Raw genomic sequence first — 7,428 nt, forward strand, 5'->3', positions numbered from 1 at the left:
CCAACTGAGCCACGCAGGCACCCCATATATATGATTCTTAAGTGTTCAGTGATGGAACATTGTTAGGAAAAATGATTGTCCTATTAACATTATTTTTCATATTTTCTTTCAGATGCTAGTCAGTGCAATTAGGCAAAGCAAGAAAATAAGAGACAAAAATGTTTAAAAGGAGAGAGCACAGGCTTTTATTTTAGAAGATTATGGGAGACCCTCCAGCTTGGAACCATGGCCCAGTTTGTCTGTAACCTCACAGAGAAGACCCCATGCTGGTGAACGCTGCTGTGACTTACTGAAAGCCTGGACTGGCCACATTTTGGCACTATGCCAAGGTTGAGCTGGTTCCTCCAGCCCCTGCTGAGATCCCTACAGCTATTCAGAGCTTGAAAAAAATAGTCAAGAGTGCTCAAACTGGTAGCTTCAAACAGCTCACAGTTAAGGAAACTCTGCTGAATGGTTTGGTGGCCACCGAGGTATGGATGTGGTTTTATGTCGGTGAGATCATACGCAAGCGTGGCATCATTGGCTATAATGTTTGAAGACCAATCTTTAACGTCTGTTTATATGTGGCTTATTATTTGAGTATTCTTGGACCATGTGTGATCAGACTGGTATTTGAATGAAAGAAGATAATGTATCAAAATCAATGTTTTCTCTATCAGACGCTACATGGATTACAGTTTCTCTTGATAATAAGGTGGGTTGTCTTCCTTTAATACATTAATAAAGCTCTAAGGGCATGTCTTTTGCTTAGACTAAAAAAAAAAGAAAAAGAAAAAGATTATGGGAGAGGTGAGAATTAAACTAAAACTCATTCCTTGAAAGCCTGCATTTCGAGGGAATTCTATGGATCTGAAGTGGTGGCCACAGGGTCTGTGCTTCATTGTCAACTACAATGAATGAGAATGCTTGAACTGTGGTGTTCTCCCACCCTTAGAGAATCTTGTGGTTTTTTGAAGCATGCAGTTACAGCTCAAGGTCTGGATTCCCCTTCTCAGAATCTTAGGTCCAGCTCTGCTAGATCTCCGTGTTCTGCTCTGGAGTACAAAACGCAGCAGGAGACCTGTCCGTTGGATACTCACCTCAATAAAAGCGATACCACCAATCTTGGGGAAAGCCAAGATAAACAACTAAAAATAAAGCTGTTATAAATATTAATAGAATTTACTTAGATTTTAAATCAGTATTTAAAAAACACCATTACCTTTTCTATATTCAAACCGGCAACAGTTAGAAATAAAACAAATGGCAACATCTACAAAATAATATAAGTATGTAGCTTTTAAAAACTAAGAGAATGGGGTTACTGAGACACTGAAATTGATACTAATGATCTCCGAGAATTATCCAAGTTCTAGGAATTGATTACAATCTCACCAGCCACAGATGTTACCCACAAATCCCAGCAGAGGAAGCAGCATCTGACTGGACAAGGAACACGTGACATGACAGGAAGACAGAGGAGATAGAAACTGGATAACCTTAACTCTTCTCTACACCATGAAGCTACAAAAGTCATACCTTTCTACCTCCCCATCCTTGTAACCAAGTACTATCTTGGATATAAGCTGGGTTTGGAGAACCTAAGACTGAGAAATATGACTGACTAAATGAGCATTATTTTTCCCTAGCAGAGTCTGAGCACAGAACAAATGTACAAAGAGATGCTCAAAATCACCAAACCTGAAGGCAAACCTGTTTAAATTATGGAATGAGACTAAGCTGTACATCAGATTGGACGTCATTAGTTGTTTTACTCCTGCAAGTCAGTTGTTGGAGATAGGAGAGGAAGACCAGACTCACCATATAACATAAGTAAGTTTACGTTTCCCCTGAACATCTGGACTGTAGGGTGAGTTAAGCTTTGTTATCAAAGATACTTAGATTTCTTTTTTAAAGGCACAAAATACAAAAGAAAATGATAAACACCAAAATTTTAACATGATTTTCTCAAGATTGGTTAAAATTTCAGAGATGTTTCTTTTCTTATTTTTCACACCTTTAAATTTTTTTTTTACAATATGGATTATGTTGGCAATTATAAAAAGTAAAAAAGTTAAATTAGAACAAGAAGGAAAGAAAATAGCAAAAATAATAGGTAAGAATTTTGAAGACATATTATATGCTTGGCAGTATGCTAAGCCCTTAAAACATTTAATTTTCTCATCAACTCATTTAATTTCCCATCATCTCCATGAGTTATGTTATACCCTATTTTACAGAATTGAGGCTTGGAAAAACTAAATAACTTGACGAGGGTCATGAAGCCAGGTAATATTGAATTACAGATTCAAAACCAGCCAGTCCAACTTCAGAGCACTTAAATTTAACTAACTTGCTCTATTGCTTCCCGTGAGGCATTATAGTTCTCCTATTCTATGGACTCAGTCTGGTCTTGTGCCTTTTTTTCCCTCTGAGCATTTCTATGAGTAAAACTAGAATAAGGAGCAACCTGGAATTCTTATCATGGTCTGGGTAAATTTTTCTGGTTGGTTCATTTAGGACTTAGAAATTAACGTTCTGTGCTTGTGAATTGTCCACAAAATGCACTTAATGGGAGTTTTCTGTTGACGAATTTGAAAGGAAGGGAGAACCTAATGTTATGTGTATTTTTCTCTTTGTTTACCAAATGGTACTGCTGGCATTTCATAGACTAATATTAGACCCACAAGAAAGATAGGACACCATCTAGTCTACCATAGTCAGTCATTTCAAAATTATGTTACAATGTGTTTAATGGTGCCAACAACGTATTAGATAATATGATCTATTGCTATTATATCAGTAATTCTTGTCATTTGTATTGATTGCCAATTTTCACAGATATTTCTGGCCTCTCCTTCCCTTCATGCTTTATCTAAAGAGTTTATTTATTGACCATATATATTGTAACCATAATTATAGGGGATGCACAAATAAGACCCAGTATTCCCCTTCAAAAGGTTATATATAAGTTCATGGTAAAGATAAGGTACAGAAATACTCCAGGCCGAAAGCACTGATGTAAATGTCTGTGAAAAATGTGTTGTTTATGTTGAGAAAGATCCTTTTTGGTTAGAGAATAAAGGAAAGTCCATGAAGAAAATCACATTTAAAGTGAATCCTCAGAGATGGGTAGGATTTCGACTAGAGGAAATGGGAGAAATTATTCTGGATAAAAGAAATCCATATTTGCAATGAAATGGGGGGATTGGAAGATAGAACATATGCACAAAGATTCATTAGCAAGCCAGGTTGGTTTTAATGAAGGTGGGGCGGTAGAGAGAGAGGAGGTAACAACATAGATTAGAACCCATCTGAATATCCCCAAGTGTCCCATAAGAATTTGTATTTTATTCATTAAAAAGGGAAGTCATTTAAATTTTTTGATAAGGTAAATATCACAAGTAGAGATTTAATCTTGTTTTCATGTACTGTTTTTATTAAAATGTAGAGAGAAGCTGAAAAAAGAAGAAGATAGCAGGAGGGGAAGAATAAAGGGGGGGAATCGGAGGGGGAGACGAACCATGAGAGATGATGGACTCTGAAAAACAAACTGAGGGTTCTAGAGGGGAGGGGCATGGGGGGATGGGTTAGCCTGGTGACAGGTATTGGAGAGGGCACGTTCTGCATGGAGCACTGGGTGTTACATGCAAACAATGAATCGGGGAACACTACATCAAAAACTAATGATGTAATGTATGGTGATTAACATAACATAATAAAAAAAATAAATGTGGAAAAATAAACCAGAGAGTTAATATCATAGCTCAGGTAAGAACCTAAAAGAGAAAGTTAATACTAGAAATAGAGAAAGGTGCAATGTCAACAAGATTTCTGTGGGACTTAGTGACAGATTGGGAGGAAGAAAGAAAAGAATATGATTCTGAGTGTGGATATTGACAAAAATTTTGGTATTATTGAAGAAAAGAGAAAGTTAGGACCAGGGACTGGCATGAGAAAGAGAAATTACTAATTGATTTTTTTGCGTGTTAAGAATCAGAAATACCTGTGGTATTTGGGGATCGATATTAATGTCCTACAGGTGGTTGGGAGTATCCCAATATAATTGGAAAGAGTAGTTATGTTGGGAACTATACATTTTTTAGCCATTCGCATTATATAAGAGTCACAAGGTCGAGATGGCCAGGCTAGACTAGACAGACGATTGAGAGAGGGAAAGAAAGCTGTGGAAAAACTTTGAGCAATGCCTATTTTTCAGCAGCAAAAGGATTAGGAAACAAGTAGGAGAGGAGACAAAAGTTATGTTTAGAGACTGAGAAAGAACATAGGAAATACTGAATACTCTAGGAGGAGATGGTTTTATAAAAGAAGAGTTGGACTAAGTTTTAAATGCTGTGGACTTTTTAAGCTAGAGAAGGGAAGCTTTTGAAGGAAGCATGGAGATAAATGTTGGGAAGTATCATTATTGAGAAGTAGATCAATAGACTAATTAGGAAAGACGCCAAAATGCAAAAGTTTGGGTCGTGAGTTTATTACTCCCGAATTCCTTCATTCTATAGCTTGTTTTTCACACTATATACAGATACAATTTTATTTTGAGAATGAATTTCAAAGGTGACTTCAATTTTCCAAAAAAAGTAATGGTAAATGATTATTTGTTAAGATCGGCTGTATTGACAATGTAGTGAAATTTTTAGAATGGAGATATTTTAAGCCATGGAGAACATAAAACTTAGGGGTCCTTAAATCATACATGATGCCTGTTTCACCTACTTGGTAATATGCTTAAATCTCATCTCAGAATATTCACACACCAATTATCAGCTGCTTTTATACCCAAACATTGAAAATATGGGACCACTGTATCTTGAGAGCAATTAATTACCTAGAAAAGGAAAAATGCTTCTTGCATTCTTTTGACTAGGTGGAGGTGAAATTCCTGGAACAATAAGTTTTCACTTGAGAAAAGATCATAGGTTATTTATTAAGTTGTTAATTAACAGAAAAACACATTTTATTTGCAGGGTATTCAGTTGAGATGTTTCTTGAAACCTTAACAATTCTGTTTTGAAATTATTTCAGGCTTCCAGGTAATTCTTCAGACTTCAAAATCAATGGTTCAAACCTATGAAATTTCCTTCCGAAGATAAATACAGACTTTTAATTGAGTGCGTACATGGTGTGTTTATGTGCATACTTGGAGATAATAACTATTTATAAAAATGAAGAGAGTTGAAAAGTGAATAATGCTTAAAGAGACCAATTCCAATTTAAATTTCCAGTTTTAAGATAAATAAGTTCTGGGAATCTAATGCACAGCATGGTGACTATAGTTAACAATACTGTAGTGTATATTTGAAAGTTGCTACGAGAGTAAATCTTAAAAGTTCTAATCACACACACAAAAAATGTAACCACGTGAGCTGATGGATGTAAACTGAAACTTATTGTGGCTATCATTTCATGATATATACATATATCAAATCATTATATTGCATGCCTTAAACTAATACAATGTTGTATGTCAATTATATCTCAATAAAACCAGAAAAATATAAATACAAAAAAGAGAGACCAATTCCTCTATAAAGGGAATTTCAACATACTTTTCTAAAGGACAAGTAAAAGTAAGAATATATTATGACATTCACAAAGGAAATATTAGAGTTCATATTGAATTTGAGATTTCTAATTTTTTATGTCTTCCACTGATTTCTAGGAATGAAGAGCAAACAAACACTGGTCTCAATTTCTTTTTAAATTCTTACTAATTTATTTTGTGAAGAAAGGAAGGGGTGCATATATTATTTGATGATACAATGGGGAACAAATCAAGTAATTTTAGTTTGAAAAAATAAATATAAAATTATTTGATAGTTAATCAGACATGGACATTACAGTCTGGTGGAAATAAATTTTATACATCACCCATTACTAAGATTATTCCACACCAAGACTTAAATATCATTTCTAGCCTTGAATTAATATTTTTCTTTGATTTATATGTAAGGTATGCCTCTAAGATAATATGCTTATTTTCATTTAACAAAGCATCTTTATTGAAGTATAATTTAGTAAAATTAAATTCACCCATTTTAAGGTGCAGTTAATTAAGTTTTCATAAATATATACATTTGTATAATTACCACTGAAATCATGATATAAAACATTTTTATTTCCCCCATATTTCCCACATATCCCTCTGTGGTTAACGCTTTCCCTCTACTTTTAGCTTCTGACTGCTGAGCTCTACTCTGTCACTATAGTTTTACCCTTTCTATTGTTTCATACAAATGGAATCAAACAATGGGTAATTTTTTTTAATCTGGCTTCTTTCATTTGGCATAATGGATTTTAAGCTTAATCCATGTTGTTTGTTCTTTGAATTGCTGAATAGTATTCCATTGATAGATACGCCACAATTTGTTTATCTATTAGCCAAATGATAGAAAACCAGGCTATCTTTATGCCAACATATGTTTTTATTTTTGCTTGGATAAATATCTAGGATGGGGATTGCTGGAATGTATGGTAATTACATATGGTAATTGTATGTTCAACTTTATAATAAATGGCCAAATTGTTTTCTAAACTCTTTGTACCATTTGTTTTCCTATGAGCAATGTATGTGAGTTTAAGTTGCTCCATGTCCTAGCCAACACTTGGCATTGCATTCATTTAAATTTTAGCTATTTTATAAAACAAGACAAAATCAGAGAGAGAGACAAACCATAAGAAACTCTTTTTTTTTTTTTTTTGGTATAATTTTCATCTCCAAAGTTGTGTATCGCCATTTGTTCTTTTTTTTTCTTTTTTAAATTATGTTCAGTTAGCCAACATATCGTTTTTGATGTAGTGTAATACCCATCACCTGGTTACCCCATATGAGAGACTCTTAGTCATAGGAAACAAACGGAGGGTTTCTGGAGGGGAGGGGGTTGAAGGGGGGGATGGGGTAACTAGGTGATGGACATTAAGGAGGGCATGTGATGTAATGAGCACTGGGTGTTATATAAGACTGATGAATCACTGAACTCTACCTCTGAAACTAATAATACACTATATGTTAATTAATTGAATTTAAATTTAAAAAATAAAGGCCATTTGGGGGGTGAAAAAAATAAAAAATAAATTTTATCTGTTTTAGTGGGTATCTAGTGGTTTTTCATTGTGGTTTTAAATTGCACTACCCTAATGATTAGTGATGTTTCCTTAATGACAAATTTGCCATTTGTATGCTTCCTTTGGTGAAGTGTTCATTCAAATCAATTATCCACTTTTTTATTAAATATCAGGTGGTTTTTCCTAGTGTTGAGTTGTAAATGCTCTTTATATTTTATGGATAGAAGTGCTAAATTTGATGTTTATATTTTGCAAGTACTTTCTTCCTGAATATTTTATTCTTTTTGATGGTATTGACACAAATTGTTTCTATAATTTCAGTTTTGAATTATTAATTGCTGGAAACTATAGAAATACAATTGATTT

At 34.1% G+C, this 7,428-nt stretch overlaps 1 pseudogene; it reads left to right on the forward strand.

Moving 5' to 3' along the window:
* The first annotated feature begins 225 nt into the window (after nt 1-225).
* LOC113920928 lies at nt 226-536 on the forward strand (annotated as a pseudogene).
* Nucleotides 537-7,428: the final 6,892 nt, after the last annotated feature.

The sequence above is a fragment of the Zalophus californianus genome, chromosome 3 (assembly GCF_009762305.2).
Source record: "Zalophus californianus isolate mZalCal1 chromosome 3, mZalCal1.pri.v2, whole genome shotgun sequence".
NCBI lineage: Eukaryota > Metazoa > Chordata > Mammalia > Carnivora > Otariidae > Zalophus > Zalophus californianus.